This window comes from Ambystoma mexicanum, chromosome 2q, assembly GCF_040938575.1.
Source record: "Ambystoma mexicanum isolate Mex_15411 chromosome 2q, UKY_AmexF1_1, whole genome shotgun sequence".
NCBI lineage: Eukaryota > Metazoa > Chordata > Amphibia > Caudata > Ambystomatidae > Ambystoma > Ambystoma mexicanum.
This window is the reverse complement of record NC_090924.1, coordinates 212713154-212726183: the sequence shown is the minus strand read 5'-3', so window position 1 is coordinate 212726183 and position 13030 is coordinate 212713154.

Here is a 13030-nt window from a genome sequence, read left to right as displayed (position 1 = left end):
ATTGTAATTCTGCAGATCAACTGAAATAAAACCGTTCAATACAAAGCATGTAAAGTGTATTGTATCAACCGGATGATTTGCTGACTCTTTGCACATGTTATTTAAAAGGTAACCTGACCCTGTGGTCTTCCCAGAATTTGAGCAACAATCCTGCCATTTAAGCTTCAAATATTGGAGCATATTTGAACAATTCAAAGGAAGTGTATCACCCTCCAGTTGCATTCCATTTGAGACATGAACAATTCTGATCCAACAACATTACTTTGTTTGGATTTGCGAGACAGTATCTTGATGTGAGGGGTAGCATTTTGACATTGAAATTACGTAAGCAAAATGTAAATGACCAATAGATTGCATACGTATGTTACAAATGTTGTCTTTGGATATTTAGCAAGTTCCCATCTTCTCCAGAGGTCTTAATTTGGTCACAGAGGAGGAAGGTCATATTTTATGTCATTTCTCTGATTTCAGTGCTTTACATCATGAGCCAGCACACTCTCACTCTCATAGGTTTCTACCTAGGGCACAGTACAATGGAATTGTTAATGTTCCTTTACCTGTCAATTCACAAGGCAGACATCTGTTAAAGGTGGAACTCTTTTTATAATGTTCTGGGTCAATTGTAAGTAGACCTACTGTACAATAATGAAGGGCCAAAGCTCTTGGTTTGATGTTAGGCTGTCCACTTAAGATAGGAGATTTCCGCAAGGATGAAACAATCATGATTTTTTCATCTTTTCATCTAGTATTATTTCCAGGTATTCTCATTTGACATTCTTGCATTATTTTGTAACCCAGGACTGTGATCTTATTTGAAATTCAATAACTGCTGGTGCTAACAGATCTATCTTCTGCTATTATTTATATTTCTCTCTCAGTAACCGTGTATAGCTGCAGTCCACAAGAGTATTCTCCCTACAAGTTTATCTTGTGGTTGGGAAGAGCATCGGGCGTATGTTGCTCTGTCTTTGATGAAGGTTTATCTCACTGTAGGTCAATTATCAGTGTTACTCTAGGTATAGATTATGGAATCTATGAGAGTTCTACCCAATGTTTTCCTTCAAAGAGAGTGGTCTGCTCAGCCCATTTCTCATCACCCCACAGCTTTGCTCCATAAGATATTAAAGTCCTACTTTTGTGTTGATCACTTCATTAGATCAACGAGAGAATTAGACCCAATCTTTGGGTGAACTGCTTGGTGCCTCTTGCCATCTCTTCCAGTTGTAATTGTTGGTTACAATCAAGCACAGATATAGGAGGATTGGACTTGTTCAAGAAACATTTAATTCATTTTGGGGGCTGTCTGGTTCATTTTTGTGGCCGATTCAACTTTACCAATATTTTGTAAGTGTATTTTCATTTATCTAAAGTCTCTCTTTCTGGTAATGATTCTGTTTTGCTTTTGGCATTTGCCTCACAGCTTTTGTTGTTCCTATCTTTAAAAATGAATAATGTGAACGTAGGCGTACGAGAAACTTTGTTTCTCCAATCTATGGAATATTGTCTGAGGTTTCGACCATGATTCTCCATATGTCATTCATGCACAGAGAGAGTAATGTTGCGAGAAGGCATCCTTGTTTTACCTCTACATTTATCCAGATGAGGACACTCCTCTGACCCTCACTCACTATTCTCACTTGCATGCCGTTACTAGTATAAAAAGTTAATGATTGCATCCTATCAACTAGACTGATTGGTAGATAGGATCCTGGTTCCTTATGGTTGCCTTTCTTATATATCAGGACAATCCGACTGTTAAACCATACTCATGGCTATGCTTGATACCTGGCTAACTTCTTGAAGGCCATGTTAAGGACAGGGAACCCCAGTCTCCATATCTTCTCATCATTGTTTATTTGCTGCTGTATTGTCTTTAAATTATACTCTATACTTCTGGCTTCCTATTTTTGCTGAGTTGTCTTTTAACCTTGACAATAGTTTGGCCTGGATCTCATGGCATTGTAGCTCACACTAGCTTTCTGACCCTGTCCTTCAATCATCCTTCGATCGCAACTGGCTCTCTTTCATTTCAGATGACCAATTCAGTGCTTATTTTTTTTAAGTGTTTCTAGAGGGCCTTAGACATCAGGAGGCACAGATTCCAAAATCTGCCCATTTGAGTTGCCAATCAGGGACCAATGTAGACATAATGCACAATGGTCAGTTTTAATGATTTGCGCAGTCTGACCATTTAAAAAGGATTGAACCCCATTTTGAGACAAAAAGATGTACATTTTGGAGCTGCTGGGGGAACCATGAAATGTCGAATGGGGTATTTTCTCTCTTCTTACGGTGTTATGAGTTGCGAAAAGATTTCATTCCGCTAGGAAGCAAAACATTTCTTAACATTTATTAACAATTGCTCAATAGTAACTTTTTCCAAAATTGCAGCTGCTCATGTAGACTTCATACTCACAACCAAGTTCATGTAGATTGGCAGTAAAGTCAATATGCAGCTGTTGCTTCCTCTGTCATTTAAAGAAAACCTTAAAATGATGCCACTGGTAGCGTGGTGCAGAACATGATGATGGTGCTGATGGAAATATGACTTTTTGTTGCCATTTCAGAGCATTGGGAATATTTATTTTCAGTGTGCACTCGGGGGCTCATGTGAGTCGTAATTTTAATGGAATGCTCTAAAGCCTACAGTACGGCTTTAACGCCTTACATTCATGCAACAGCTCACTTTCGACCATTTGTATGGTGGAGAGGAGAGGCGAAACGCAGCTTGCAATTCCGCAGATCCCTTTCGATCCGCCAATACAAATGCTCCAGCATCTGCGCCAGCATGGATTTTCATGCCAGTGAAATGCAGGAGATCCTTATGGATTCCGCCTAATTTATGCAAAAGCATAAAGCAGGCGGACCCCATAGCGATCCATTATTCACGCTCCCTGCCATCAGCGTGTACAATTACAAATGAACCCTCCCCGACATGCTCACATGTCGAAGAGGGTTTCATTGTATTTGTGAACACTGCTTGCAATGCACGCATGGTAAGCAGTGTTGACACCAGAAGTCAGGAAGGGATTCATTTTAATTGGGAGTACTGCTGCCCATCCGAGCATGGCACGCAGCGCTCATAAAGAAAAGTAAAGACCAAAATGCCAGGCAGGGTTTATTCACTTTGCACTGCGAAGTGCAAATGTGAAGGGTAAAGCGTGGTATACATGCTAGTACGCCACCTTCTGCCCTTTACATTTGCACCCCACCCACGATAAAGTGTTAAGGTAATGGCTACACACCATCAAATTACATTCAGGAGCAAAATGAGATCCTCTGAGGGTCATTTTCAACTGAGTGTTAGTTTCGCAAGTTGTATAAATCCTTGCATTGATCTTTTATGCATTGTTTTTACGCACAGTCAGTGTGATATGCATGTATTCATAAGACAGTCTGGTGCCATGGTTCGGAATTACCGAATCCGCCAACACCAGCCACTACATGTTAAGAATGCGACTGCATCTCCTCCCACATACAATTTTGATGAGGGCAGAGATGGGCTGCATGTCTTTGCTTTTTTCTGGGACCTGAAAAAAGCACGAGGATGCCATTGGAATCCATGTAAAGGCTACCTGCCAGGCACGGACATGGCAGGAGACATTAACAGTTCTTTTTGTCACAGGTGTACATTTAACACCAAAACCAGGGTCCACCTAGAATTCCATGTTACATTTACACCCTATGACAAAACGAATTACAACTTTGCAGGCCCGGGAGATTTCTTCTTTCTTTCATCTTCCCACTCGGAGTACAGCTCATCATTGCTCCGGCAGCCCTACACCCCTTTTTCTGCCTTTGCCCTCACCCGGGCCTCCTACCAAGAAGTTAAGCCAAGGTTTGGTTTTAAAATTGTTTGCACACAGTCCTCTTCATATTTCATGGGGTAAAAAAACAAAGAAAAACATTTTTTGCCACTTGGTGACACTCACTTACAATAACAAAAATAAATAGTGTTGTTAAATTGACTCTTACAATGCAAATGATGCTGAACTCAAGCTTTTAAGGGATTTACTTCATTGTATTGCATTGGCTGTGCTGTTTGTGACCTTCTACAAGATGGCCACCCCCTTTTAAAGCCTTAGATGCATTCTCTGGCCTGACCCTGGTCCCCCACCATTGGCTGCCTCCTTCCTTCATCAGCCAATCAGTGACATTGGGAGGTGGGAGCCGGCCCATTCATCAAAGGCCCACAACTAAGGTACTGTCTGTGCCTGTCCGGGCCTGTCTTGCCATTGTGGGCCCCTTTCCCCAACCATCAATATGCGTCTTGTGGCTGGGCACCTAATCCAGGTGCCCCTGGGCTATGGGACCCGCCCCCAGCTATCACGTAAGCGAGGACTGTTACTGTATGTGCCTGCAGCATCTTCAGGACTCTGTGCCTGTGCCACACCTGACAACCTCTTTACTCTATCTCAGAAGGTACCTCTTTGCCAAGCACCAGGCCATAACACTTTTCTTCCTTCCTGTGCTTACACTTCTGTACTGTTGTGCCTTAATACCCATTGACCACAAAAATTGAATTTAGCTGTGTGCACATCCTTCATTTTTGTGTTGCTGTTTTGAAACCGAATTTTGCTGTGTGCACATCCTGCACTATTTTTGTTGCTGTCTCAAAAATCGTTTTTAGGTGCATGCACTTCCTGCTTTTCGTGGGAATGTGTGGGCTGGTTACCCCCCTATGCACTCTGTTCTGGCCTGTTATCTGTTCCCTCCCCCTCTTCAGTTCCTATTGTTTCTCCCCATCCTGTTGTGTCTCCCTGTGCACCTGCTCCCTACTTGCCTACTTCCTCCCACGTAACTCAACTACTCTACCTGTTTAAGTGTACCACACTCTGTGCCCCTCACTATGGCACTCTCTATCTCCCCTATCTTCTGTAACTGCTTCTCCATCTCCTATCCTTCACCTCTCACTAAATTTGGCAGGAAGAAAATCAAGGACACACTGGCCTCCAACCCAGGCGTTCCTATTGCTGACACCTACGTCAGTGCTTCCGCCAGAGAGACTCACACTGACATCCTCTTTGTCGTTCCTTCTCCCGACCTATGGACTCTCCTTATGGCCGCTCTGCTCTCTCCTTATGCTGGGAGGTCCTTCTTACCTCCCTTTTCACCTCCAGGGTCATCATAAATATCTATCGAAATGACACCATCCTGGTACAAGGGCTTCAACCCAACCTCTTACTTTTTTATAGACTTCTTCCTCACCTTATCAACTATCCCCTTTCCTCCTCACAGGCTCCCTTGCCTCCTGCAGCCCCCCCCCCACAATGGCTTCCTTCTACCACCATCCTGGCTCCCTTGCCTGTCCCCTCCTCATTGACACCCTTGTCATCCTTGCCTCCTCTGCCACCTCCTACTTCTATCTCACAGGTACTTTCAATGCTTACGGGGGGACCTCTGTCCTGCACCCCCCTCGTAAGTCTTTCAAAAGTGGCAATCTGCTCTATGTGGCCACACTAAACTCTTGCTCTGATGTCAAGCACTTCTCATCTTCCACCACCTGGAACTCCTGGACCTTGATGTTTTTGCTCTTACTGAGACATGGCTTAGGGACAGCTCTGTCACGAGTTTTGACACACTTCTCTCTGAAGGCTACACTCTGTGCCCAGGCCCAACAGGCCAGGAGATGGAGTAGCCCTCATCTTTCATGAGTGGAGCCCTGTTTCCATCATTCCGACTCAGGTCTACTCCTCCTTTGAAGTCCTGGTCTACACGCTCTCTCGCTCACCTGTTGCCTCTCTTACTCTAGTCACCTTCTATTGGCCTCTGGGCCAGTCTACCCTCTACCTCTCGTAATGGGCTGACCTGTTTGCCTCTCTTCCTCTTCCCAACTCCTCCTGCTGCTCAACATCCATCTGGACTCTCCTGACTATTCAGGACCTTTCTGCAACATGTCTGACTCCCTTCCTCTTTCCATTCTACCCTCTGGTCCGACACACACTGCTGGCCACACCTTGGCTGCTCTCATATCCACAGACATCCCTCTCTCTATCCCTCTCACTACCTCAATCTCATGAACTGATCATTCGCTTCACTCTTCTCACAGAAGCTCTCCTCTCCTTTAGCATTAGCACACCCTGCACCATCTCCTGCTTTCAAGGTCATCCGACCTATGAAAAGAGTGTCAGTGGCTGCCTTTGCCTCCACCTAGTCTCCTCCTTCTATTCCTGCGGCTGACTCCCACCCTGATACAGCCCACTCTAACTTTCAACGTTCCATCTCCAACACTCTTGACATTCTTGCCCCTGTCTTGAGGGTCTGACTGAAGTCTGCCAAAAAGTGCAACTCTTGTTACGGCTCCGATCTGGCTGCCCTTAAACGCAAGTGCAGAGCAGCAGAACGGAAAGGGGGATCTTCAGGTACACCCTCTGACAAACTGGCCTGCCGCCTTCTGCAAAGGTAATACAAAGGAATTGTAGACTCTGCATCCGCTCGAAGAAAAGAGTCTATATTCAAGCCTGCATTTCTGCGGCATCAAATAACACGGCCAAACTTTCTGCAAGTCTGCAAGAAACTGGCCAAACCTACTGCAGCCGCATCCTCTACTGCACCCCACCGCCAGGCCCTCTGCTCAGCCTTGGCCGCACACTTCACCACCGACACATAGTACATCCTGACCTCTCTCTCTTCTGCACCCTCTCCAGCACCAACATCTCTATTCGGCTCCCCTCGGCCGCCCTCACCAATCCCCCTCTTCTCTCCTCCTGTCCCCTTGTCACACTTGAGGAGGTCACAAGACAAGTCTTTCTATGAAAGCCTCTTTCAAACAGGTGGACCCCTGCCCCTCCAAAACCATCAAGGACAACATTGATACTCTCACTCCAGTCCTGGCCTACCTCAGCAACCTCTTTTTCGCCACTGGAGTGTTCTCCTCTCCCCTCAAGCACTCTCTTGTGCACCCGCTGCTCAAAGAACCCTCCGCCGACCAGTCTATTCCGGCAAACTATCACCCAATCTCCATCACCTCTTTCCTGGGAAAACTCCTGGAGAAGCTGGCTATGACTCAATTTACCATCCACACTGAATCTGTTGGTTATCCCCAAGACCATCAGTCTAGCTTTAGAGCATCCAGAGGCACGGAAACTACTCTACTGAACACCAGTGAAGACCTGCTCTCAAATCTTGACTCTAGCTCTCCTTCGGTCCTCATTCTTCTCGACCTCTCTTCTGCTTTAGATAGAGTAAACTACAACATCCTACTCTCCCGTCTCCGTGATACCCTGGGCATCACAGATCAGGCCCTGGTGTAGCTCACCTCCTTTCTCTCTGACCAGCCTTCCCAGGTGGAACTTGGGTCCTTTCTCTCCTCTATCACTCTCTCTACTTGCATTGTCACCCAGGGATCTAACCTATCCCCCTGGTTCTTCAATATCTACATGGCCCCCTTGGACCACAGGATCTTTACCTCTAACTTTCAGTGTTACGTGGATGACACACAGCTCTATTTCAGGATACCCTCGGCCGCCTCCTCCTCCTGCACCTCGCACATCCCTGACTGTCTGTCCGCAATTCAGTCTTGGTGTGCTGCTAACGATCTCTGCCTGAATGCCAGTAAGACAGAGATTGTCCTCATTGGGACCCCTGCTCCTGCTTCCCAACTTCACACTGGCCGGCCTCCCTTGGCCCTGCGTCCTCACCTACCAATGAGGCAGAAAAAAGTAGGGGTAATCTTCAACTTCACTCTCTCCTTCTCTTCTTACATCTCGGACACCTCTAAAAAGTCCCACTACCAATTGCACCTCCTCAGAGGTATTCTACCTTTTCTCACTTTCCCCCAGAGGCTCATCATCTCGAGAGCCTTGGTTCTCTCTAGGCTAGACTATTGCAACAGCCTCTTTCTTAATCTTCCTTCTTCTACTCTCTGTACTCTACAACTCATCCAGAACAGAACCGCAAGATTTACCCCCCTGCGGGACTGTCTCTGTATCCCTACAGCCCCCCCCCCCCTTCCCCAGCACTTGCTCTGCACTTACCTCGCACTTGCCACCAGCTGGCCCTATTTATTTATTTATTACTTTACGCCACTTACCTTGTACTGCACTTCCCCCCCTCCCCTTGCACTTTTCCCCCTCCCCCACCCCTGCACTTGCGCGATCTGAATTACACCTGGCCTAGTAGGATCGTTGTCTGTCTCCCCTTGTCCCTCCCCTCCCTGCCTCGTCGCGCCTTGAAACACCTGTGTATAGGCGCGTTACAAATACCATATCATATCATATCATACCCTTGGCATCAAGCACAGGGACTGCATCTCTCTGGTGCTGAAATCCCCCCACTGGCACCCCTGTGGCTGCAAGGATCAAGTTCAAGACCCTTTCCATAATCCACAAGGCTTTCTGGGGCCAGGGCCCACATTATCTGCAACGCTCTTTTCCTAAACACTTTCCCTCCAGTGTCCTCTGCTCGTCCTCCTCCAACTCTCTGCGGGTGAGCCGTTTTTCCAAATAGAGATTTGGGGGTAGATCTTTATCCTCTGCAGGTGCCTCCCTCTGGAACAGCCTCCCTGCCTCTCTCAGTCTTCAGTCGGAACAACTTAGGTTCCAGAAACTCCTCAAGACCTCCTCTTCTCTTCCTCCTCCTCCTCTCCCCCTCTACCCTGCTAACACCCGTTCTCTTTCTCTCCACCCTCCTTTCTCCTTCTCCTCCCTAGCTCGGTTTCAGTTTTTGCTGACTGGTTGCACCTCCAGAGCCTTACAGGTCCGAGGCTCCCCGCCAGTCTTTGCACTTGCCTCCTGACCGCTGCACTAAGTTCGGCATTACTGCACTTTCAGCTTATGCTCCAATGCGCGGGGCAACCACTCTGCACTTAACCAGGGCCTTGCTGGACTGGACGCACGTGTCCCCTCTCCACCACCTGCGTCTGTACACATGCACGACCTGAATGTACTAGGACGAGTATGTTTGTTTGTCCTGTCCCCCAACCCTTTTTTTGTTCCCCCACCCACAACCTGAATTTACTAGGACTAGTATGTTTGTTTGTCCTGTCCCCCCACCCCTTTTTGTGTTCCCCCCTCCCTAGCTTGGTCGCGACTGTAACACTACATCCACTTGCATTAGGAGAAATGCTGTCAGTCCTAGTATGCTCGTTTTTTTCTCAGATCATTCCGAAACTTACAGGTCTAACAATGATTACTGTATTCCCTTGCTCCCTCCGGCCTTGAAGTGCTTTGAAGCACTCCACCTATGTATAAGCAATGTATAAATAAACTATTACAATTACTTCACAGTGCCAAAAATTACATGGAGAGGACCTGTTTGCATGTTAAGTCCAAACGTAGGTGGTCCCCGCGCTGCAATTTACGGGGACTTAAAAAATGAGACCCAGTATAGCAAAAAATGCATCCACATACATGTTGTGGTGTAATGCTCTGCTAATGGAAGCACTATAGCTCATATCAAAATGGGGGTACATTCTGTTTAAGACGCTTTTCAAAATGACCCATGGAAAAAAACATCAAAATGTTTACAACGGGAGGCCACCAGGGGGCGCACAGGCAATGGCTGCCTGATTTCCGCGCTCCGCCACCGGCCGGGTCTGAACCGGGACTGAGCCCCCCCATAGACCCTCCCGAGGCGTGGGAACGGATTGCAGAGCGGGGAGAACCCCCAGTGCCCCCGCGGAGCGAAACAGCGGGGTCAATCGACCCAGGAAAAGTGGAGTTCCAGGGCCGCGGAGGTGCGCCAGAGGGCCCGGACGACACGTACCCGGAAGCTGGGGCCTAGGACCATCGCACGGGGGACAGGCAAGGGAGGGCTGACCGCCGACGCCGCGGCGAACACCCACCCCCCCCTGCACCAACGTGGAGCGGGAGCCGGCGGAGCCTACCCGGAGGCGCGGTCCCCCGAAGGAGAAGGCGGGGATCGAAGGGGAGACGCGCCCGACCCGGGGAGAGGAGCAGAAGAAGAGCGTCGGCCAGAACGGGCCAAGCGGAGGTGGGTGAGGCGGTCACAGGAGGGGGCCGGCGGGCTGTCCGCAGGGCGAACGTCGCCCCCCCCCCCACCCCCTTACCCCCACGGCGAGCTACAGTCCGCGAGGGAGGAGCCCCCACGACAAACAACACGGGCGGGCCGCAGCAACGGCCGGACTCCCCATCCGCGGCAGGGAAGGCATAAGGGACAAGAAAGGCCCAGAAGACACCGGGTGCGAGGGCCCCCGCCGGGGAACGGCGGGGAGTGTGCCCACCCTGAGGGGCCCCCTGGGTACAAGAGGAGCAGGCGGGAGGAGAAAGAAGCGACCCCCCAGCCCCGTCACCAGAGAGGGCGAGGGGCCCAAGCAGCACAACATCAGGACAAGCACGCCCCCCCTAAGAAAACGTACACAGAAGGCCCGGGGGACACCGGGTGTGAGGCCCCCGCCCGAGTCAGGCGGGGCGTGTGCCCGCCCATACACCAACTCCAGTGGTCCCGCGAAGTGACCCACTAAAAGCTCCCCACCAGCCCAAGTACATCTAACGGCCTGCATGGACTGGCATAAGAACCTACAGAAATACCGCTACCAAGTCCCAAGCCCACACGGAACAGTCCCGACCTGCGTCCGAGAGATGGCCCACCCAGAGGCTGCCGCCCCTGCAACGGAGGCAATGGAAAGAGGCTTTGCATCCATACTGCAAGAAATAAGAGACATGCGCTCAGACATAGCACAGAAGTTTGAGAAGATGGACCGACGGATTGACAAAGTGGAAGACAGACTCCTACAGGTTGAATCTAACCAATCCTCCTCGACAACCCTGGAGATAGAGACTAACATGAGGCTGACAGCCCTGGAGAAGAAGGAGGAGGAGAGGTCCAGACAAATGGATGATTTCGAGAACAGGGAACGAAGAAACAACCTTAGGTTTTTTGGAGTCCCGGAGGCAGAGGGGGAAACGGAGAGAGAGCTCACCAGAATGGTGCGGAGCATAATCACCCTCCGCTTCGAAGAGGAGATGACCGCCGAGCTCACATTCGACCGGGTACACAGGGCGGGAGGACGAGCAGGGGGACCTCGCTCGATCCTGGTCCGGTTCCACTACTACCGAGAGAAATCACGGGTCCTGGAAGCAGCCAGGAGAACCCAAGAGATAACGTATAATAACTCACAGGTCTCCATTTTCCAAGACCTCTCTACATACACACTCTCCAAACGCAGGATGTGCCGCCCCCTCACACAACTGCTGAAAGACAAAGGAGTAAGGTATAGATGGGGCTTCCCCTTCTCCTTGACCTTCGAGTACCAGGGCCAACGGACAACGCTGACCACTGAGGAGGACATCAAAGGAGCCATCCAGGACTATGTGGTGGACCAGCCCCCCCGACGGGAGCCATCGGGACCGACGACAGGCGGAGCAAATGACCCGGGCCCGGCAAGCGAAAGGAGGAAGAGATCTGGGGCACGGAAATTTCAAAAATTGAACTCACCCTCACCAGCGAAAGAGGTAGAACGACGTGACTCGGAGGGATGACTACCAAGGGGCCCCAGCTAGCACTGGCGCAAAAGACCGGTCCCCCGGGATGGCCGGAGCTAGCAGACGGATTGCAAGGCTGTCACCCGGGAACCACGCGGAACAGCAAGTACAAAAAGGGGGCATCATGGGAACAAGATCGGGGGCGGGGGGCTCACACGAATGAGGTTCTGCAATGGACGCCTGGCCGAGAGGGGCAGGCTGGTGGTCCGGCCAAAAAGCCAGCGATGGCAGAACTATCTGGCTGGACGCCGGGGGAGGGGGAGGGGGTTCATAACCAAGTTGGGGTTTGTTTGTTGGGGAGGGGGTTAGTGGGGCAGTTGGGGGTTCATTTCAATAGTGTCCAACCGGTGACTCAAGGGGAGCGTAAAAGGAGACCCGAGGCGAAGTCTCTGACCAGTATGGCAGGAGACATTGACTATGGCTGATAGCCATCCGGCCCTAGGAGTGGGCACCCTAAATGCGAGGGGGCTGAACACCCCCACAAAAAGATCCCTGATCTGCAGAGAGTTTAGGCGGGCGAAACTGGACTTACTGTTTGTCCAGGAGACTCACTGGGCCAGGGGGAAGGAGCCCAGGCTGAGGGGGGGTGGAATTGGGGAGGTCTACCACGCATCCCACAGGACCAAGAAAAGGGGGGTTGCCATATTAATAGGAAGGAACGTAGGGTTCGAGAAGGAGGCGAGCTTGAAGGATCCCGAAGGCCGCTACCTACTGATACGGGGCTCCCTACAGGGGGCCCCCATCACCCTGGCGGTGGTGTACGGCCCGAACGAAAACCAGGCCCAATTCTGGGAGGAAACCAGGGACAAACTTAGGCTATTCGTGCAGGGCCCACTAGTGGTGGGAGGTGATTTCATCATGGTCTTGGATCCCACCATGGACAGGAAGCGAATGGGCCCTCTTAATCCCAGGCCCATAGAAGAGGCCATGGCGCAGAGCTTCCGGAGAGTAAACGAGGACCTGGGCCTAATGGATACCATCCCGACCCCTAGGACAGGGATCCCCTCCTTCACTTACCACTCAGCCGTTCATAATTCATTCTCTAGAATAGATTACATCCTAATGGACGACAGTCTTTGTCCGTTTGTATCAGGGTTCACGATAGACCCAGTCCCATGGTCGGACCACGACATGGTCCGCATCATCATCAAAATGGGCTGGAATAGGGAAAGCAGAGGGCGGTGGAAATGCAATGACTCCCTGCTAAAAGATGAGGTCATAGCCCAGGAGGTTTTGGACTCCATCACGGAGTTCTTTGAAATTAATGATAACGGGGAGGTGCCCACGCACACACTCTGGGACGCCTTCAAGGCAACCCTAAGAGGAGTCCTTATAAAAATAGGTGCCCTAAAGAGGAGGGAGAGAGTAGCACAGGAGAAAGCCCTGCGAGAAAAGATAGCCCGTCTCCAACCGGGGGGATCCCCGACCCAGCTCTTAGACAGAGACCAGGTGGCAGCACTGGCGGACTATAGGCTCCAACTTAAAAACCTCCTCCTGCACAAAACTGAGAGGAGTCTGCAAATGGTTAAGCAGAAATACTATGAGAAAGGGGACAAGGCGGACAGGATCCTCGCCTGGAAGTTAAG